The sequence below is a fragment of the Artibeus jamaicensis genome, unplaced genomic scaffold (genome assembly GCF_021234435.1).
Source record: "Artibeus jamaicensis isolate MK-2021 breed Jamaican fruit bat unplaced genomic scaffold, CSHL_Jam_final contig_60, whole genome shotgun sequence".
NCBI lineage: Eukaryota > Metazoa > Chordata > Mammalia > Chiroptera > Phyllostomidae > Artibeus > Artibeus jamaicensis.
This window is the reverse complement of record NW_026521900.1, coordinates 2,734,176-2,756,142: the sequence shown is the minus strand read 5'-3', so window position 1 is coordinate 2,756,142 and position 21,967 is coordinate 2,734,176. Positions and strand designations below refer to the sequence as shown.

The 21,967-nt window shown below is 54.3% G+C and overlaps 1 protein-coding gene across 2 annotated transcripts in view; it reads left to right on the top strand.

Moving 5' to 3' along the window:
- BCOR (BCL6 corepressor) overlaps nucleotides 1-21,967 on the top strand; it is a 112,438-nt gene that overhangs the window by 17,185 nt on the left and 73,286 nt on the right. The window contains exon 1 of one of the 2 annotated variants that reach the window (XM_037165216.2): nucleotides 11,425-11,492. The exons of the other annotated variant lie outside the window; for it this stretch is intronic. The gene's annotated coding sequence lies outside the window, so the exon portion shown is untranslated. Of the gene's footprint in view, nucleotides 1-11,424; nucleotides 11,493-21,967 lie in introns of those variants that run through there. 2 annotated transcript variants of the gene reach the window in all.

The following is a 21,967-nucleotide window of genomic DNA, read 5'->3' as shown; positions in this document are numbered from 1 at the left end:
GAGAGGCTACAGAATGAGTGCTACCCATCACATTTGCTCTGACATCGGTGTGTGCACTGTATAGGCTACCTTTCTCCTAAAACACGCCAAAACCTAAGCTCCAATTTACCGGAAATGGCATTGATGAATGCAGTGCATTCTCAGTGATTTTGCCTGGGGCTCAGATTGGGAGGTCAGAATGGCCCCCCTAGCGAGCAGCTGCTGCAGGTAGAATCACAATGGTAAGGGAGAGAGAGAAGTACCCAGAGAAAGCTTCCCACTGCCCTTTGTAAACTGTGGTTGATACCTCCTTTTGTTCAAGGTCCCCTCCAAAGTTTGCATATTGCTTATCAGCTCAGTGTGGGGCTGAATGTGAACATTTTTTTGTTTGGGCGAAATTAAGTCATTCTGCATAACGTTTCACAAGCTTCTTATTCTAACGGACAACACTTCCTCCAACCTCTTCGGCTGCAGCCACGCCAACCTTTCCTTTCTTCTGTAGCCCCTCTTTTAATTACCTCACTGTTGCCCCAGTTTAAGCAGCCTCGTTGCTTTGTTCAAGTACAGCAATAAACCCAAGACTGCGCCTAATCCTCCCTGGTCCTGACCTTCCCTCTAGCGATTCTGGAGTCTGGCGGGCCCTCCTGGCCTCAAAGTGATTAGGGCCAAAAATGTTGCTTGTTGTGCTTATGTGTTTTCTTCCCTCTGCACACTTGTTGGTACTGTCAGACAGATTGCTTCACAAAATAGTAAATCGTATACAAGAAAAAGTTCAAAGAAGCCCTTTGGAGCCAGGCCTCAACGAGCTGGAGGACATCCGGCCACTGAGCAAACCATCCGATTTCTAAATCATAGCCGCGCTGGTAACCAACGGGTTACCGCTGAACTTGAGCCCACCGAATTCCTCCTGTAGTAGCGCCAGCTGGAGTGACCCAGGCATACCCACCTCCAGTCCTGTTCAGCCCCGTGCCCCTCCGGGGAGGCGCAGTAATCATGAACGGTACGACAGGCGGTCTGCCGAGCTGGTTCAGTGACGACTCCCAGGAGACCACCGCCTGGAGCGGCAGGCCCCATCTGCAGTGCAGCTGAACGAGTTAAGCTGCCCCGAACGTGAGCGGCCCGAGGTGGGGCCTTGACGAAAGAACCAGAGGGAGTTCCTGGTATCCCTTAACTGGGGTATCCCGGGCAGCATCGGCCTCGGGATACCCCAGTTAAAGGCCTGGGTGGAACTGACTCAGAAGGGCTGCGTGGGAGGCCTGGAAGACCCCAGTCAGGGGCTGGGGAGGCGGCCTTGGAGCGGGGCCCAATAGAAGGCTGCTCTGGGGATCTTGGGGTCGCAGAGGGGATGCATCCTTAAGGGCTTCTAGGGCAGGAAAGTCTCTTCTATGCCTACCTAGAAGCGAGGAGCTTCAGCACCTGACCCTGCGGCCGAGATGAGTCCAAGAGACAGGAGAGCAAGAGAGGCGCGGCTCTCCGCGCAGCACAAGGTGCGCTGTTACTTGCCACCTCAAGACTGCTCGCCCTCGCCAGGCTGCCCCTGACCCCCTAAGGCCACCGCCCTGGGACCGTCTGGTTCAACCCTGCGAGACCACGCCTCGGCCTCACAAAGGCCGCGCGCGGCGGGGGCAGACAGGAGCGGCCTCGACTCTCAGATCTTTAATTACGCCCCTACCCTTCCCCCCACCCCGTCGTCGGCTTCCAGCCCTTTAATCAATTTCACGATATTAAATATTAATTTCCCGCCAGCCAGGCTTTCTCGAAGGAGGGGGAAGGGACAGGCAGAGTAGCTCCGAAGAAGGGACGGCTTCGTAGGGTGTGACTGGGTAGTAGGGCGCAGGGGACACATGGGCTCCTTAAGTGACCTGCACCGGGAACTCGGAGCCACCGGGTCTGCGCTCCGTGGCAGGGGAACTTGGAGAGTTATGAACGCCGAGATGCAGGCCTTCCGGAGGGGCAGCGAGGTATCGAGAGTCCTAGTGCGCGAGGCGACCGCCTCCTGCTCCGCGGCCCCCCGCCCCCAGCCCCAAGTCAGCCTCACGCGGGCCCGCGGCGCGCCGCGATGATGGATCGCGCCTGGCGGGGGTGATTTGGTGTTGATCGCACATTATCACTGGCAGGTTGGACTGGTTGCTGATGGACGACTTCTAGCGGCGGCGGCAGCAGCGTCTTCAGACACCGTGCGGGGACTCGCTTGCTCTGCGAGGGTCTCTCTTTTTCCAACCACCCCTCGCCCTACTTCCCAGCGTCAGGGGGACCTGAGAGTCCGAGCCGGGTCTTGCCGCACCCAAGGCCGCCTGCCCCCGTCCTATTGTGGGCCTCAGGCCAGGCGAGGAGGGGAGCCAGGACGCCTCTCCCACTTCCTCCCATTCCTCCTTCCCTTGCCGCCTGCTCCCCCCCTTCCTTCCTGCCTCCCCATCTAAACCGAGGAGGGCCTGGGTCACTCGCCGGGTGGTTTCCCCGCCGCCAGGGGTGGAGTGGCAAGCTCCCCCGCCCCGCGACCCCCTCCCCTCTCTCGGGGCTTGCAGCACCGCGGCGCTGCGGTGCGCCCCTCCTCGCCTCTTTTTCTAAAGTGCCTGCAGATACAAAAGCGGTTTCGTAATGCCTTCCGTCTGCGAGAGCCGGAGGACCTTGGCTGACCTTTCGGAAACTGATTGCAACTGCCTGTTAACAGCCCTTACTGACCGCACCGAGCGGAGCGGAGGACAATCATTTAAGTGACAGACGGCGAGGTGGCCTCCGCTCAGTCGAGCGGCCTGGTTAAGCCCGCCCCGCCCCTCCCCCCCGAAACCCCCCTTCAGCTCCGGGCGCACTGCGGGCTGTGGCGGGCGCTCGGGCGAACAGGGAGGGCGCACCGCGCGCGCGAGTATGTGTGAGTGTGTGTGTGTGTGTGTGTGTGTGTGTGTGTGTGTGTGTGTGTGTACTCGCGATCAGTGGCCGACGGGTTAACCCTTCGCCGAGCGGGCGGCCCCTTTGAGGCCGGACGCTGCGGGCTGAATCTGCCATCTGCAAAAGAGGAATAAAGGGCTGCCTCCGCAACCTAATGGGCAAACTGTCCCCTCTCTGCGTGACTGGTGCTGCGTCCCAGTTGCTGCCAGGGATAGACCCCGACCCTTGGTTCTTCCGGCACGTCCCCGGGCCCCTCCCTCCCCCACACAGACAGACACGGACACAGGGAACAGCACGAGGGTTCCAAAGGCTCCGAGACACTCGCGGTGCAGTGGACGTGGGTGTTTCGGGTGTTTTCTGTTTTGTAAACTGCAGAAAGGTGGGGGGTGGGTCCACACGCGGAAGGCGAGGTGGGGGAGGGGAGGTTGGTGACAGGGCACCACGGGCTGCGCTCGCTCCCTCTCTTGGGAGAGATCGCCAGCTGCTCTCCAACAGGCAGCGCCCTGAAATCTATTTAAAGAGAGGGAAAGGGGAGGAGAACAAAAGGGGAGGAGGGGGGCAGCGAGCGGAGCCTGAGCGAGAGCGAGCGAGCAGGGAGGATCCGCCGCTCCGCGGGCACATCAAGCGCTCACATCTGTACACTCCGCGATCGATGGGGAGAATGGATAATATTTGTCAGCTGCAGACCTTTCTCTTCCCGGTTCTTGGGGAGGGGAGGGGGCGAGAGAGGGGGAGGGGCGGGCATGTCACGCAGGAGAGTCCGCCTCAAGGACAGCGCGCTTCCCGCTGCAGCCACACGGAAACCCAGAGCCATGAAAGCCAAGGGATTTTTCTCTTATTATCATTATTAATTATTTTTTATTATTCCACGGCAGCCAGCGAACGCTCGGCGGCGCCCCTCCCCCGCTCGCCAGCCGCCTCCCTTTGTTGATTCTCAGCTTGCGAGCGCGGCGGGCCCGAGCCGCCACTGCCGCCGCCGCCGCCGCCGCCGAGCACGATCTGCTCTTGCGCCCTGGGTCGCAGCTGCGGCCCAGGAAGCTGGGGTTGCGTCCCCGCCCCCCACCCCCCACGGCGTGGCAGCCCCCGCACCCCCGCCCTGTCGCCTGCCACTAGGCCAGCCCAGCCGCTTCGAAGCTGCTTGCTGCGGCTCCGCGCCCCCAACGCCGAGCAGAGGCGCTGGCTGCTGCCGCCCCAAGCCTCGGGCTGCGCGGGGGCCTTCTCCAACCCTTCCCCCAGCCTAGGCGGCTGCACTCTGATGCCGCCGTCCCCACACATGGTCTTCATTTCGCACACTAGCGGCGTGCTTCCTCTCTGCTCCTCTCCTCGGGGCTTTTCGGAGCGAGGAGGGAGGTTTAGAGGAAGTTAGAACCCAGGGGAAAGGGGGAAAACCCTCGCTCTTGGTCAGCTCCGGAGGCGGACGGGAGCGCCCCGTGGGGGTGGGACAGCCTGGGTGCCCTCCCCTTCTTTACGTGCCCGAAGGGCGAGTGAGAGGTGGTGGTCGGGGTAGGGCAGGGAGCTGGAGAGCGAGCGAGCGAGCGAGCTCCAGGTTTTCTTTCGCTCGCCCTCTGATCCGCTTCTACCAGCCAGGATAGAACTGACTCGCTTCCTCGGAGCAGCACAGCCAGCCGGCTACGGAGACGATCGGATTAGCGGTCATCAAATGGGACCAAAGACACTTAAGACTGCACCCCATCTCCTGAGCGGTGGAGCTCCCTGGGCCTTTGCCCCCTTCCTCCAACATTGAAAGCCCAAGCCGACGACCCACAGGCTCGGGTCCGGGCCCACTCTGGGGGTTTTGGTAGGGGTGAGGTGCAGAAAGTTCTAGTCGGGGTTTACTTGTGCCTTTGCACCCCCACTCCACCCCCGCTGTCCTGAGATTCCGGGCCAGCCTGCGGCGGCGTCCCCGGCTGCTCCGCGGTCCTGGGCAGGGCAGGAAGCTGGCACGGCCGCTTGGTTGGGCCGGCGCCACTTGGCTAGGCTGGATTCTCGCTGGAACTCGTGCGGCACCTTCGCGCCGAGTCGGGTTCCCGGGTCTGCCGCCCGGTCACCCTGAGCGGCTTTACCCCCACTCTGTCCGTCGTCCCCTCTCCGGAGTCTCTCCGTCTCCGCCCGCCCTCTCAGATTTTCCCCTCCTCGGTCTGTCTCGGGAGCCCCGTAGCGCAGTCAACCTCCCTTCCCGAGATTCAAAAAGAAGTTTTGTGTTTCCCCGGGGGCAGCAGCCTAATGCTTCCCTTGTTTTCCGGAACAAAGCAGACATTCAGTGGGGAGGGGGCAGGCGCTGGCTCTTTCCCCTCCCCGCAGCACCCCGCACCCCTGCAGGTTCAGAACGCTTGCTCCCGGGCCCTGGTGGCCTGGGGGTGGGGTGGGGGTTCTCTTTCCCCAGACTCAGCTACAAAAGCCTTGTTCCCGGTCTCGGTCCCCTCACCCCGAGCCTCGGCCGGTAGCCTGAAAGGAGGCGACGTGGTGTTTGGGTGAGGTTCTCAGCCGGAGCAGGGAGGGCGCGCACGCAGCTGTTTACAGTGTGCCTGTGTTGCTGGGAGCTCACCCGCCGCCGCCTGACGGCATGGGGCACCAGCGCGCTACCAGCTCTAAGGAGGCGCTCAGTGGTGAGCCCTCTGGCACTGGGCCCGAGGCCTCCGCAACCCTGGGGCCTGGGCTTGCAGGGAGGCTCAAGGTCTCCCTTCAGCGCGTTCCTCCTCTTGCCCACAGACCGTCCCTCCCCTCCCTAACAATGGCCTGGATCGGGTAGTATATCAAAGGCATGGGGGGGAGGGTGGCAGAGCTCACAAGAAACGCTGTGAGCAGACCTTTCTCTTCGAGGGAGAAGTTCTCTGGCCAGAGTGAGCAAAAGCACTCTACTCCTAAGATTTTAAGATGATTCGCCCTCCGGATCTCACTCCGCAGCCCCACCTGACCCTGCCCACCCTGCCTGATAGGCTTCCCCTCGCCTCACTCCCGGGAAGCCCGCAGCATGAGCTGTGCCCACGCGCGCCAGGCCTTCGTGTCCGCGTAGCACTGTCTTAGATCCCGCTCCAGCTCTTCCCTTCTCCCGGGCCTGTGGCCGGCCCCCGGCGCCTCCGGCGCGGCCTGAAACTTGATCCCGTGTCGGAAGGACAGTGTGTAAACACCCGGCGCGCTCCGAGAGCCCGCGGGAGGGGCCGGGCGAGGGCCGCCTGGGCAGCTCCGAGGCCTTGCGCCTCCGCCTGCCTGCTCGCCCCGGGCACGATCGGCGGGGCCGCCGCCTCGCTCTCTGCCTTCCCAGTTGGCTCAGCTAATTGGAGCCGCCGCCGCCAGTGCGGCGGCCTCTTGTTGAATTTTCTAGATCGCAACCGCTGAGTCTTGGCTGCCTGTGGCTCCCATCCCCCCTCCCACAGCTGTTATCTGGGATGGCAACTTGTTGGTGGTGGGGACCGTCCCTCCGCTGACCCTGGGCTCAGTCTCCTTGTTCACCCCAGCAGTTCGGGGGTGTTTTTTCTGGGGGCCATGGGACGGGAGGCGGAGTCTTATCAGAACTGTAGGGTTTGGGGCCACAATCAGGCTCATTTATTGATGAATACTATCCAGTGTGAATTCTATCCCGGGATCCTCTCGGCAGAAAGCCATCTTCCTCGCTGTCTTGCACCAGGAGGTAGCGACAGTACTCTAGAGGCTTCGGGAATAACTCCACTAGCAACTTCAGTTGGTTCTAGGAAAATGTTATAGAAGGGTGGAGTAGTGTGAGGCACAAAGATACTTCCTCTCCGGTGCTGCTCCTAGCCCCTCTCAGCATTTGGGACTTAATGTGTAGGTCCTTAATGCAGAAGCACTTGGCTATACCTTGTACCTAGCCCACCCAAACAGAACAAGGCCACTTTCCTTCTGGGTTTGAAGAACCAGGTGGGTGGCAGGGTGGGGGGTACTACGTCTGCCTTAGTGGGTTCTGGGGGTGCACCTCCCCCAAGCTGGGTGAGCTTTACGCTTGTACCAGGAGGCCCTCCTGGGCCTTGGGGTCCCCCAGCTGAGTTTCCCTTCTCCCTTGGCCAGCTGTCTCATATCTTAACCACATGTCCCCGCTAGGTGCAAACGGTCAGGTCTGTGTGGGTCTGTAGAAGGCCCAGAGCCTGACCCAATGACCAAGGTGGAAGAAGTAAGGCAGTTTGGTAGTGCTGAAAAACTCAAGAAGACCCTGCTACTGGCTGGTGCAGTTGCTCTGTATTCAGCATCCACCTTAGAATGTCTTTTCCTCTGAGAACTTTTGCTGGTGGGTTTCACAGGCCCACAGCCAGATGAATGTTGTAAAAATGGCTGCAACCCAGCCCGGGAATGCATAAATATACGCAGGCACACTCCCAGAGGGCCGGGGCTATGAACCACAGGGGATCTGTAGCAGCCAGAGAGCGTCAGCTTTTCCTGTGTCGGTTCTTAGGAGGGTGCCTGTTCCCTTCCTTTGATGGTTTTCTGACAACTGTTAGGGAACCAAGAGGCAAGGGCGCTGGCTCATTAACTGTCATTTTCCAACACCACTTTCCTGTCCTTCTAACTTTTACCCAAATCTCCAGTTTGGGGTTTTACTGAGGTGTCTTTTCAATCTATTCATAACTAAAACAAGATTTCCTACTCAATCCATATTTGAGTTAAGCTGTGATAAAAATGAAATCTGTCTAATTAACATGCTAACTTGGAGTCTAGAATGGCACTTCCTTAGGTCAAGTTCACCTAGTTCTTTAGCATCTAAAAGTCTCCAGCCCCTTCCAATCAGATAACTTAAATGTGTCTCCCACTATTAGTTTCTCTTCATTCGGTAGTGGAAAAAAAAGGGACTCTTCTCAAAAATGTTTATTTTTCCCTTACCCCTCTATCAGTCTGTGAGAACCTGGTTTCTGTGTGGGGTAAAGTGTATTTCAGTGTTTTGATAAAGAGAGGAATTCGTGTTCATCTTCAGGCCTGAAGAGATAATTGCATCTGGGAGCGTGCTCTTCTTTTGGCTCTTTAATGATCTGAATTCTCATGCTGGAGCAGGAGCGCTTCAGTGCCCCAGCCTCCTTCTCCTAGTCTTTGTCCCCTTCCCTCTATCAGCATCCAGCCATCACCAGGCCCTTGGGTAGGTCATATGGCTTGAGGGTTTCTGTCTTGAAGGCTAGTGGTGCCTCAGAAGACCCTGCAATTGTGAGCCTGCTATCAGGCATTCACATTTCTTTTATAGTGTGAAGAATATTCTGAGCCATTGGAATTCCTGTTCCATCTCCCTGAAAGCTTATGCCAAGAACTCCCCATGGGGCCTATGGTGATGGATGTCTTCAGGCTCCGGGAAGCAGCCATCATGGTGGGAAGTGTTGAGTGCTCACCTGCGGGACTCAGACCTGAACCAAACCAAGTGCAAACAGCGACAAAAAAGCAGCTTCATCCACCTGGTAACTTGCTTGGAAACAAATCCTAACCTTCCATCTCCCACTAGTAAAGCCCAGGGAACATATCATTCCATCGGCTTCCCTTTACCTGGGCTTACAGGCATGGTGCAGTTAAGCATATCAAGAAGCTAAGAGGCATTCACTACTCCTCACTTTCCCTGGTGCTGGGCTCAGCTTGGCTGAACTTGCCGTCCTTGTCTATTTAGAGGAGCTGATTGTGTTCTCCAAGCTGGATCACACTGTGCTGCCTCCCCAGGGGTCCTTAGCTATTGATTTTTAATATCCTATTCAATATTGTGTATTAAATATTGAATCCATGCACGAGAGGATGTGATGCAAATCACCAGCCGTGCCTGAGACTTTAATAGTTGTTTTATTGCCCGGAAACCACAGTTGGACGCAAGGCATCCTGCAACCGAGGCTGGGGGCAGGGATGACGGGCAGAGAAGAGAGCTGTGCAGACAAGTGGCGGGAGTGGGGTGGGGGTGGTGGTGATACCAAACCTCTGGAGTGGCTACTGCAGAAGACACAGCCAGGCACTGGGCTCATCTCTGGGCAGGCAGTACAGTGTTTGCAGGCTGCCGTGGAAAGAGCCATGGCTGTTGTGTGAGACCTGGATAGAGGAAGAGGTGTGGGGCTGTGTCCTTCCTTCCTGGACTTCCCTAACTGGGCTGTTCATTCCTGTCTGGCCATCCCCTTCCCCTCCATACAGATCTTCTCTCCCTCTCTCTCTCTCTCTCTCTCTCTCTCTCTCTCTCTCTCTCACACACACACACACACACACACACACAGCTATTAACAGGAAAGTGAACTTGGGGACAGGAAACCCCAGGCTTCTGGCCTCTTCACTCGGCTCTGCCACCTTGGTACAGACATCTCTCAACCTCTCTGGGCCCCATTTCCCTCCTCTGCCAATGGGGGTAATGCTATCTGCCCTACCTCCCTCACAGCCCAGTGGTAAGGCTGGTGCAAATGAGATAATATTCAGGGAAAAGGCTTTTGTAAACTGTCAGGCCCCACGTAGGCAGGCTGAGGGATTAGTGTTGGCTTTCCCTTTATATTCCCCTTCTCTGGCAGGCTGTGTCTCTGGCTGGCCTCCTTCTCTCTCAGGCATGAGCCCCCTCCTTCAAATGGGCCCTCTCCTCTCTCCTGCCCACCTTCGCTTGATCTCCCAGGATCCCCACTCAGCCGGGACTTTGCGCCGAGGTTTAAGTCAGGTTTTGAGGACGCCCAGCAGGGAGACAGGAAGGGCATCGAGTATGTGTGTGCGGTGGTGTGTGTGGTGGGGGTGGGGGCAGTGTGTGTGCGCAAAGGCCAAGGGAAACAGCCAAGGGAAAGCGCTCGGCTTTATTCGAAGAGAGGCGATTTGCACCGCGGCTGCCCAGGGGTGCGGAGCAGGATGGGGGAGTGAAGGGGACAATGCTGGCCCAGTGTTGGGGGTGTGTGTGCTGCTGAGCCCTTTGTGTGGGCGGTGGGAAGGCATGGCAGAAACCTGAGGCTAGGGTCCTCTTCCCACATTACCGTACATTGCTCCTTGCGGGAAGTCCTCTTTCGATTGTTGGAAAGTCAGGGCGTGGGCTGTACCATAAGGGGCTTGAGATTGGGAAGCCCAGATGTTAATTCGGTTAAGGGTGGCTGTTCTCCAGTGCCTTCTAGTCAGATAGTTGCCCAAGGTTCCTGGGTCAGAGACTGGCGCTCTCTGAAGGCCGTGCTCCTCAAACCCCACTACTTTTGTCCAAGGCTCCAGAAGGGGCGGAGACCAGAAGGGTCCCTCTATCAGTTAAGACCACCCCGGGGACCCCACCATCTGCTGGGAAGGCATCGCCAAGCCAGCCCAGACCCAACAGAGACTAGCTCTGGCAATAGGCCCCTCCAGGAGTCCGAGTCGTCCCTGAGCGCGCGAACCCGGGTATGCCAGGCAGGGCCTGGTTGCACACGCCTCCGCGTCGGGGCCTTGGCGTCTGCTGCTGCCTGTGTTTCCGGGTCTGCGGCGGAGCCTCCCTGGCTCTCTCCTTCTGCTTTGTCTCGCTGCCAGCTTCTCAAGAGTCTGCCCTCGCCAGTCTCCTGGGTCGGCGGGTCGTGCTCTGTCTTTCCGAGTGCGTCTCCGCTTTTACGCTGTGGCGCTCTTTGCGCGCGTGTGGCCGCCTTCCTTTCACCCGGATTCAGCTCGGCCTTTTCTTTCCCGGCGGCTTGGCACTGCGTTAGGGTCGCTGCGAGTGCCACCCCTTGAGCCCCGCCCCCCTCCGCCTGACGCATTCGGGCTCAGAGATCTCCGGGGCTGAAACGTCCCCCAGGTTCTGGTTTAGCTTCACCAAAGCAAACCCAGAAGGGCTCGGAGCATCCCCCGTTGCTCCCTGAGCAGCAATTGGAAGGGGGCTTTCAGGAAACCTTTGCAGAGTTGAGGGGAAACACTTATGTGATCGACCTCGCGCGATCTGTAGCGTTCTCTGAACTCTGAATTCTCCAGACTGTAAGCCGCCAAGAAGAATTTGAGTACGCGGTTCTGACGCTGACCCGAAAGTTGGCCAGACGTGTGGGTTCGGGTGGGGGTGCCCAGAGTGCGTGTGCTTGTGCCCATCTCAGGGACTGTCGGTGGATGAGCGGCTACAAAGAGGGAGCAGGGAGCGCTGGCCTCGGGCGCTAGAGCGGGAGGCCAGCCAGGGGTCTTCTAACACCCTAGGCCGCAGGGCAGGTGAAGACACCCTTCGGAGCCTGCCCCCTCGCTGTAGGCCCGCACAAGGCTAGCCTTTGAGGCGAAAACCCCGTCCAACTCCTTGAGAGTAAACTTGCCACGAGGGAAGCAAAGGAGAGAGGGGGCTGACGGGGGGGGGGGTCTCTGCGTCGGGATGGCTTGTGTCAAGTTTCAGCCCCTAATGACACTCGGTGGCAAGATGACAAGGCCCTTGGAACAGCGGTGGGGGTCGGGGTGGAGTGACCCCGCGGCGGAGCCAGACTCGAGAACCCCAAGGCGCAAGGCGCGCACTCGGACAGGAGGCGGCCGGGGGATGGGGGCGGCGGGCAGGGAGGGGGCGCTCGGAGAGCCGCGGGAGCCGAGAGGAGCGCAGGCATCTTCCGCAATCCATTCATGCACTGGAGCGCGTGCAGAGCTGCTGATCGCTGCCATTGTTACTCGCGGGCGGTGTGGGAGCCGAGTCTCCACTCTGGCGAGAGATAAATGGCCTCTGACAGCCCCTCCTCGCCAAGAGAGCTCCTCGGATTTCACCGCGCGGCGGCTCTCAGGTCTGTGCCTCGCTCGCTTCCCGGTGAGAACCTTTAAATCAGCCTCCCGGCCCTCCCTCCTCCCGGCCGCTACCCTCCCCCCCCCCCCCCCCCCCCCCCCGCTCAGGCCGCGGCAGCGCCCTAAGCGCGCTGCGCTCAGTCTCCCGTCTCCTCCCCACCTGCAGGGGACTAGGTGGGGAGCTCCAGGAGGATCCGGGGGCGGCCGCGGGCACCCCCCTCCCCGGTTCCTCACCTCCCCGGGAGCGGAGCCCCGCGCCCCGCCTCCGCGCCCACAAGATGGATCAGGCTACCGTGCGGAGAGCGGGCTGTAAATATTTAAAAAGTCTCTCGCGCGCCGGCGGTAATGGCTTTCGCAGTCGGAATGTGTGCTAGGAGAAGAGAGGAAGGGCGATGTGTGCACTGTGTTGCGAGGTGGGGGAATTGCTCCAGTGCCTCTCTCCCACACGCACACACCGGGTCCCGGGTGGGCTGCACTGTTCCGTCTTCCCGATTTCCCGCCCTCCGCCTCTGCCACTGAGTCCCGCCGTGGCATCCAGAACGCTAGTCGATAGGGAACTTGAGCATGGCAGGGCAACGGAGACCCGGACGAGGAGACCTGGAGCCACTCTCCCCTTCGGGTCCTCCCAAGGTCTTAGGCTGAGACTGGCCCGAGACCTCAGGTCCAGGTCCCCTTCTCTCATAGGGGAGGTCGGGAGATGCACAGGTTGGGCGGTAGCTGAAGCCTGAGTTTGGGCGGTAGCTGAAGCCTGGGCCGGGGTTTCTGCAGCGGGGGCCTTCAGCCCTGTTTGTGCCTTTGCCCCCCTCTCCGTGCCTCTCTCTTAAGCCTCGATCCACTCCGAAGGAGAGCCCTTTCCCGTCCCCCCTCCCCCCCTTCTGAATCTGAAAGTAGCTTTGTGGCTGCTGGGACCGAAACCGGGGAGGAGGCAACGCGGAGGGATGGGGGTGGGGTGGCGCCTAGTGCCAAGCTTAGTGGAGGTCACACGTGGATTTGGAGGGGGACCATTGCTTCTCTGGCCAGTGTGGGCTTGGAATCTTTACGGCCGAGCCCAGCCGGATGGAAGAGGTGGGGGAGGGGGCATCCAGCATTGGCTGGGAGAGGCTTAATGGGCTCACTACAGGGTGTGTGCCGGGTGCGGCAGTCGCCTGTGCCAGCGGCCCCTCCCAGGCGGGGCCGGGGCGCCGAGTTGCCCAGAGCTGGGGCGGGCCGGGCGCCGCGGGTTTGCTCGAAAGGTTGGAGGGGGTGTGGGTCCAGGCTGGGACTGCTCCCCTGCACCCCTCTGCTCCGCCAGCTCAGGGACTGGCCAAAGTGTGGGTGCCGGCGGCGTGTCAGGGCGCACCAGGGCTGCTGTCCGTGTTCGGGCGCGTGGAGCTTCTGACTCCTGGCAGCTCCGCGCACTCCGCTTCCAGGGGCTTGTGCTGTGCCCTACTCGCTTGTTTGTCTCATGTGAGTCTCGTAAACCGCTCTGATTTATTACCCAGACTAAATGCTTAATTTGTGAATATGAAACAGATTAAAAGGGGCGGGGGGAGGGGGCTTGAGGTCGGCATATTTTAGCAATCAGACCAAAGCAATCCGGCAGATGTTTCAAATTTGTCGACATTTTCAGGCTCATGTGGAAAGCCAGCCAGAATGGTCAAGAGGTCCTTTCTCCTTCCTTCAACCTGAGAACTTGGCAATGATCAAAAGGAGGTGATTAGTAGCTACAGAGAAAAGACACCAGCAGGCAAGGAGTTAACAGAGACTGAGCCCTTCACTTCCAGGAATGGGATGGAGGGTGTGTGTGAGAGCTGGTCACAAAGGCAAGAGGGGTCCTGGCTAAAAAGGCCCAAGTCCTAGAAGCCAACTCTGAAGAACAAAGTAGAGGATCCATTAAAAGTTAATTCACTAAATAAACTTAATTGGTGATAAAACAAACAAGAAAGATGGAAAGGCCAACTTAAAATAGCCAAAAGGATAATAAAAATAAATAGTTTTGATGTGGCCTAAACATGTGTGTGTGCCTTTGGGCAGGCAGGTCCCTACAGTGTTCCGCCTGACACAGGCCTCTTGGGAGCACCCCCTCCCTTTGAAAAGCCCCCATGTGTACAGACAGTCCTTTTTGGCATTTGCCGTTTTTTTTTAGGCAACTTCGCACATCAAAGGTGAGCACCTGTGTTCTTTTCTGCTCCCTGATTCCAGCTGCCCAGTGAAGCAGATACAATTTCTATAAATTGACCTTCTCCTCTGGGTTTTGATTGATCATCACCATATGAGATTATTGAAAGTCTAATGTCTTATTTCACTTTCTCCAAGGGGTGAGGAGGGGAACAGTTTATTGAAAGTCAGGCCACGTGAAGACTCTGGTGTTGTGCAATAGTAATTTCCATTACCCTGGGTAGATCAGCCTCTGGAAACTCCCATGCATCTCCTGCCCGTCCATGTACCACCCTTCCCCTCCAGTCTCAGCTTCAGTCATTGTTAACAGGTATAGGACAAACTGTAGCCTTTTGGAGCCTTTGTAGTTGGAAGGAGAAAATGGCTATTGACTGAAAATCAGGCAACAAAAAGATTAATTTTTAACATTTATTATAACTTAAGAATTCCCTCTTGAGAATTGTTTCCCACTCCAAACTTTTTTGTTCCCCTTTTGCCTCAATAGCGTCTTTCATTTTATTAAAGTTGATTACAGTTCCTCTGTCTTGTCCTCAGCCAGACAAAGGCTTAGGGAAAGTCAAAGAACGTGTTAATTATATGTTTCTTGTAAACCGACTTTTCATTTCCCCCTAACACATTTAGTTGGCTTGGTGTTTAGTTTAACACTCAATTGCTGCAAATATGCTGCTTAAAAATGCTGTCTTTATTAAAACAAATAAATGAATGCAAAGACCTTTCTAATTTCAACTCGCGTGGGCTAGAAACAGAAGAGAAAACTGAAAGCGAGAGCAAGAAGGAGGGAAAGGCAGCGGGGAGGGGAGAGAAAAGAGACCAGGAAACGCACGCACACATACACACACACACACACACACACACACATACACACACATAGCATTCCTTCTGCCAGCCCTCCCCCAGCCATGTTAAACTGGTCCATACAATTGTCCCTGGCTGCCCCCTGCAGCTCGCTAGCCCGCCTGGATTTTCCATCACTTGGTGCCTAAGGCGATCATTAGCTGAGAATGGACAACCTCCTCTACCTGCTGGCAGCCCATCACTTACCAGCCAAGGGAGGCTGGCTGCAGGCTTCTGCACTGGGGCTGGGCCCCATTTGCTCAACCTGAGAGGGGTCCTTGCTTCTTGCCCCTGGGTGCATTGGTGCCTAATTAAACTCTATCCAGGGCAATGTGCACTAAATATACGGAGGCTGAGAGGCAGCTGGAAGGAAAAGGCGATCATTACCTGGGCAGAGGAAGGGACTCTTCTGAGAGAGGGGAGGAAGGGATCCCTCTGATGGCACTTTCTGTTTACCCTCAGCAGAGCCCCGGAGTGCACATTAACTCCTGGGCTGAAATCAAGGAGAAATGGAAATTAGGAAGGGAAAAAAATCCATAGCCCACACTTAACTAAACAGGGCCCGTGTCACCACCAGGCAGGAGGGAGTTCTACCAGAGCTCTGAACAGACAATGCTGGCTGCAGAAAAATGACTCGGGTGCCCTTGTGGCATTGGAGTTATTGCTCATGTGCCACGGCCCCGTCACTTGCAGGAGCTGGAGCTGTACAAATGGCTGTGAGGACAGAAAGGAGCGGATGCGTCAGGAGCCCAAGGACCAGGTGTGTGTTGTGAAGTTAAACAGACCGTGGAAAAGCAGGGGGAGAATACTCCCCCGAAGGTCAGGGACCCCACTAAGACCTGGGACTGAAATGGCCTGACGTGGGAATAAAGTGACAGACGGCAAACAGGAGTGTGTGGAGATGTCATAGGACGGCTGTCAGAGCTTTAATTGAGACCCCCATTTAACCCAGCTGAGGAAATTGATACAGAGGCTGAGGACACTAGCTCAAGGTGACATGGTGGCAAAAGTAAGACCAGAACCCAGCGCTCCCTGCTTTGGGTAACGAATCAGAGGAGAAAAGCAACTTCTGCTTAGAAAAAGATCCAGGGTGCTCTTGGAAAGGCTTGGTATTTTAGTCATTGAGCATGTACTAAGCACTGGCTGTGTGCAAAGCACTATGATGGGCATATGAGGCCACTGTGCTGTGAGACCTCAAAGGACTGAGTAGGGAAGACTCAGTCATCTATGCCTGGTAACAAAGGTCATGAAGGACAGTGGGCAAGGGGGCTGGAGAAGGGAAGGAAGCTGACCGCTTGCAGGGTGGATTCTGTTTTTTAATGCAGTCCACTGCAAGGTTTACAGCAGGGCAGTCTGGATGTAAGGCTATTCTCCCAGAGGCAGAGGTGCAAGAGAGGCCACCTGGGCCAGGGCCTTTTATGCCACCTTCCTTGGAGGGCCTGTTTCCCAAGGCCGGCAGGAAAAGGAATCTAATGCATACTGAGGAGGCAGTTTGTCTAGCTCAAGCACTCATTGCAGTTTCTCTCTTGCCCTGGACAAATGGAAGAGTGTAGCTTATCCCCAAAGCTTCTGGACAAATGCAGGCTCTCTGGGGGTGCTGGTAAGGGAATACTGCCTCCCTCAACAAAACAAACCCGAGAGTATCCAAGGTTTAGCACTGGAAATGGAGTCTCCCAGTAGAGAAGAGGAACTGGCTTCAGTGCTCCCCACTCTGCCCCCCAGATTCCACCTGCCCCTTGGGGAGCTCGCAGTGTGATCACAGGTGCCCTCCCTGCAGCCATCTGGCCTCAGCCCAGCCTCTGCTCTTGGTTTCCCTAAGCAGAGGCGAAACATGCTGGAACCTTCAAAGCACATTCCTAAACACTAAGGGAGAGCTGTGGGGAAGTGAAAACAAAGAGGCCAAGGAGTGCCGGAGCAGTTCAGCTTACAGAGTCTGTGGGCCAACAGGGCTGGCCCACGTTCAGTCAGACTTCCTGGCAGTGGGCCAGCCAGAGCTGGCAGCTTGCCCTCACCAGCCCACCACTTGGGCCAGAGTGGTCCCCCAGACCTGGACACACCCTCACACCCAGCCCAGGCCCCAGCAAGCCCTGCTGCCCCTTAGCCACCCTCTCAGCCCACCCTCTCCCCGTTTAGGTTTCTAGTTCCAGAGCCAGAATGGCCTCTGCAGTTCCTTAAGCCAGCACTTCCTAAAACTGAGTGGGTTGCCAGTTGGCCAGCCCTTCGGGGTGGGCTGGTGGGTCTACGGGTGGCTCAAGTCCCCTGGCTGAGAGCTTCAGGCCTTGAGTCTGGCAGTTGTGAACACTTGGTCACTGTTTACCATTGTGTCCCATAAAGATATTATCACCATCTGTGTGTGTCAGGGCTGGAATGCACCAATAACTTGTGATAAGTGTGACATCCTGAGCTCAAGAGGTATGCACACATATAAGGTGGAGAGCATCAGGCCACATGGCCGTTTATGACTCAGTCATTCATTGAACAAGCATCCAGTCCAGCCTCTTGTCTGCTGGGCACTGTGCTTGCAGCTGTTGGGGGTACAGGGGGAGACCCCAGGCCCCTTCGTACAGAATTTATAGTCTCATGGAAAGAGATAAGCCCACATGGCTGAATACCTCCCTGTGCTCACACTAACTAAAGCCAGCAGAAACAGCCACCCTTGCTTTTCATCTGCAGGCATATATTTTTCAAACCAAAGGGTGGATGGTGTTCCTGCCCACTTTCTACTTACAGCTGGATAACCAAAGACTCCCCCAACTCAGAGTGCTGACCAGCTGAATAGGGACTTGGGAGCTGGGAATTCTCTGCTTTCTTCCCAGAGGTTCCACCCAGGTGACGTCACGTTAAGGGCAGATGTTATGGGTCACATAATTCTAAGGATATCAGAGGGTGTGTCAAGGAAAGGTAAGCCTCTCCCCCTCCCTCCCTCCCTCCCTCCTGGTTTCTGCCTCACCCTCCCCAAGATAGTCTATTTGGGCTAATTTTAAAGAGATTTTTATTTGATTTTGAAAACTCCCAGACCTACAAAAAATTGAAAGAATGGTACAATGAGTACCCATATATGAAGGCTGACTTTCAAAAGTGCTATATGTATTCAACACGCCTACCCTTGGAAAGAATTCAAAACCCCTTCAAAGATCTGAATTAATTAACTTTATCTTAAAATGTTACTTAGGAATACTTTGCCCTCACTGATACGTTGCTTGTTCATCTCCTTCCCCATTCCAGCCCCAGCACCTTATCAGTGGGCCTTGTTTACAGTAGGGGTTTAGTGAGGCTGTGGATTCAGTAGCAAAGACTGCATAATAGTTGGTAGGGTGGAGCCAGACTGACCAGGTTGGAGACCCGGCTCTGCCACTTGACTAGCTTTGTGGCCTCCAGCAGTGACTCCAGGTGCCTCACTTTGCCTGTCTATAAAATGGAGGGTAACAATACAAACAGATTCCAGAATGTTGGGACAATTGAATTAGTTGATGAACATAAAGCACTTAAAATCATGCCTGGCGTATAGAAGGTGCTTAATAGGTACTGGGGAAACGTAAATACATTTGGTGTCACCTTTGCTTTGGTGATTGCATGTGAGTCACTCGGCCCTGAGTTCATGGCCTTCTGAGTTTTCACTGGTAACTGTGAGAGAGGCCTGAAGAAACCAGGAATGTAGCTTCATAATCCTTCCCTGCCTGAAAGAACCGCTTGAGCTCAGCTCTGCTCAGAGGTGAGAGGTAAAGTGCCATGTAAGTGGTGGGGGCATCCTGGGGACAGTTTCCACACTCGTGGAGAGCGTTATTAAAAAGACATTTGGAGGGAAAGTCTTTTTTTATTCTTCCCATTTTCTAGCTTGGCTAGTTGCTGCCCTGCTGATAGAACCATCTTCGAAAAAAGAACTAGCATTTACTTTTAGAGACAGGACCAGAAAGAACATGTCCTTCTCCCTCAGGGATTTTCAGGCTCACAAACGCCTGTTTGGGGACTGAATCAAGAGTCACATGGGCAAGTGGGTGCAATCCTAGGAGTCTCCTGGTCTGACAAGCCAGAGAGGGTCTTATGGATCCTCCAAAGTTGTTTAGGATGCTATTCGAATAGCAATGGTTGAATGGGGGATGCTGTAGGAGCCAGAGGCAAGAGAGGACACAGCAAAGGTAAAAAAATTGTTTAAAGGTACACTGCTCTGTGCTATAAAATACTGTGCCTAATGTCAGGCTTTGACGGCTGCAATATCTGACCTTGACATTGTGGTGTTTCTGCCATATAATTTAATTGACATGTGATGCAGTCAGAAAGTCAAACGTTCTGACAGCCTTTGGAAGCCATGTAAGTCCCTTTGAAGTTCCTCTCAGTGAACTGACACATGGAGAAATCTCCGAAGGTTGAGAATAGCCCCAGATACAGGGTACAGAAATGTAGCTGTGTTGTGGTTTCACTGGATAGCACTGGCCAACCCACCTGCTGAGCTGTCACAGTTCTGGAGGCCTGCTGTGGTTTGTGAGGGCCCTAACCACCATGAATGGCTCCTTGAGGAAGAATAACTCATTCCTCATCAGGGAAAATATGTGGAGGTCTCCTGCTTGGAGATTTTTCTCCATAAAATATTTTCTTCTTCCCCAACTTTGCCTATCTCCAAGTTGTCGAGTTACACACAGAAACATAAACTGGATAAGAGAGGTTTCAACTAAAGACAAAAAGGACTATGTACATCCATTCCGCACATCAGTATTTAACACCCACTATGTGCACCTACCAAGGCTTTGGACGTTCCTTTGGAGCAAGAAACAAAACAGTCTCTTGGCCATCATAAGACTTCATTTTACTGGAGAGAGAAACAGAATAAATACATGAATAAAAAATGTATATATAGCCTTGGCTGGTGTAGCTCAGTGGATTGAGCACGAGCTGGGAACCAAAGGGTCATCAGTTCGATTCCCAGTCAGGGCACATGCCTGGGTTGCGGGCCAGGTCCCCATTATGGGGCACAAGAGAGGCAACTGCACATTGATATTTCTCTCCTTCTCTTCCCCTCTCTCTAAAAATGAATAAGTAAAATCTTTAAAAAATGTATATGTACACACACATACTATGTCAGGTTATGATACATGGCATGAAGAATTAAGAAGGGTAAGAGAATACAGAGAGATGGAATGAATATTCCTCTAGATGGTAGATTGTGCATTGTAAGCCTTGGGTTGATGGAATAAAGTGTTAGGTAGTGTATCAGTCAGTACTTGCCACAGCAACACTATATAACAAACCACCCCAAAACTGAGTAGCTTATATCAACAAGCATTTATTTCTCACATATGTGTCTGCAGGTCACCTGTGGTTAGCTGATCTGATCTGTGCTCAGCTGGGCTTGACTCCAAGTGTGGGTTGGGTTCAGTCTGCTCCACGTGTTTCTCCATCCTCCATGGAGTAATGGGCTACCTGGGACATGTTATTCTCATGGCGATGGAAAAAGTACAAGAGGATAGAGTGGGAACACCATGACTCTTAAGTCCTAGGCTTAGAATTCTCATACAGTTACTTCTGCTTACATTCCATTAGCCAAAGGATATTCTGTGACCTGACATCAATGAGATGGGGAGGTGCACTCCACCTCTAGCAGGATGAATTGCAAAGTCATATGGCAAAGGGCATAGATAGAGGGCAAAGTGAAGAATTGGGAACAGTAATGCAATCTGAAACAGATGGTTCAAATCAAAACTATGTATCTCTAGCTATGACATTTATATACACAAATACATATATCAAATGATATAAATGCCTTTGCTGGAATCTTCTGTTTTAAATTAAATTTAAATAAATCCATGCAATAATTACACATTAGCGTCCCTCGGGTGGTTTATTATGGGAGCAGAGGCTTCTGGGTCATGGCCACCAACCTCAGGAAACCTGGGAAGATGGACCACAGGCCATCCCAATGCTGAGAGAGAAGAAGAGCATGATGGATACATTTCTCCTTGCTTGGGCTTCCCATGTAGGGATGGTGCCAGTGGGAAAAAACCACAGGGGGCTCCAGACTCAGCAAGTGTCCTTGCTGGCCTCTGAGCAGGTCTTGGAGTGACACAAATCTGAAGTAGGACCCAGGAGGTGTCATTGCTTTACCTCACTACACCAACTAGACCTATGGCTAGTCTCACTGGTTGTCTAGGGTATATCATTTTGTGTCGTATAACCACATATTGAAGATTTCAGCTCTTCCTTGCAGCCCCTTTGCCTGTAGTCCTGCCCTGCCTTCCTCATGTCATCCTTGAATAATGTGGGCAGGATCCATAAGTGTCTCTTCAGAAAGTGATGATGTTTGAAATTGGGCCTCCCTTCCATGAATTCCTCCAGGGCTGTGCAGTCAGCCAAGTACTGGAACCTGGCCCTTCCCTTTAGGAAGGAAAGCTCACCGTTCAATTGATTCCAATGGCTAATGGAATCTAATCGCTTTGCCCAGAGCGATTCCATCAAAGGAATCCACTCTATACAAATTCAAGGTGACAGCATCAAGATTTACATCTTGAAAGCAGAGAGAATAGAGCGTGGGGGGCAAATGTTTAATGATGGGGTTCCATGGGGATTCAGACCATCTCCTATGTGGGGGAATTCTGGCTCCTGTCTCCAAAGGTGTTCCAGGTGATCCATCTTCTATAACTAATCCTAACCTAGAACTGGAAGTGGGACCAGCTGGATGTAATCGCCTCTTAGACCAGCTGCTATTATGGAGTGCGTTGGGCATTTCTGAAACTCCAACTTGGCTTCTGACTTCACTGGCAACTTGGCTTGATTTCACTGGGTCCATCTTGAACTTATCCGTGTCTGAACCTCCCTCAGCTTTTTTTGTCACTCTCAATGTAAATCTCTTCACAATTGTCTCCCAGAGGCCCTTCTGTGCTTTCAGCTTTCATTCCCCCTTAGATGATGATGATGATGATGATGATGATGATTTACTTTTTATTGAATCAAAATAGCTCTACAGAACAGCACACATATCATAAGTGTAGGGCTTGATGAACACACACATATAACCAGTACCCAGATCAGGAAACAAAACATCACCAGCACACTGGCAATTAACTCATGCTCCCTTCCTGGTCTATGACCCCAAAGATAACTGCTATCCTAACTTTTAATAGCATTGATTAGCATTGCTTGATTTGGTGCATTATAGAAATGGAATCTACAATATGAACTGTTTATGTGTTTGGCTTCTTTTGTTCCACTTTGTGCTTATAAGATTCATCCATATTGTGTGCTATCTGGCTCATTCATTCTCTGCTGTGTAGTAATCAACTATGTAAATATAGCACATTTTATTCCTCTACTCTTCTACTATGGATGGGCATTTGGGCAGTTTTGCTTTGGGATGATTACTAATTTTGCTGCTATGAACACTTGTGCACATGATTTCTGCTGAAGAAATGGACACATTCCTTCTGGGTGGATGTATACCCATGAGTTGAATTGCTGGGCCATAGATTGGTCCTATGTTCAGCTTTCATAGGTAGTG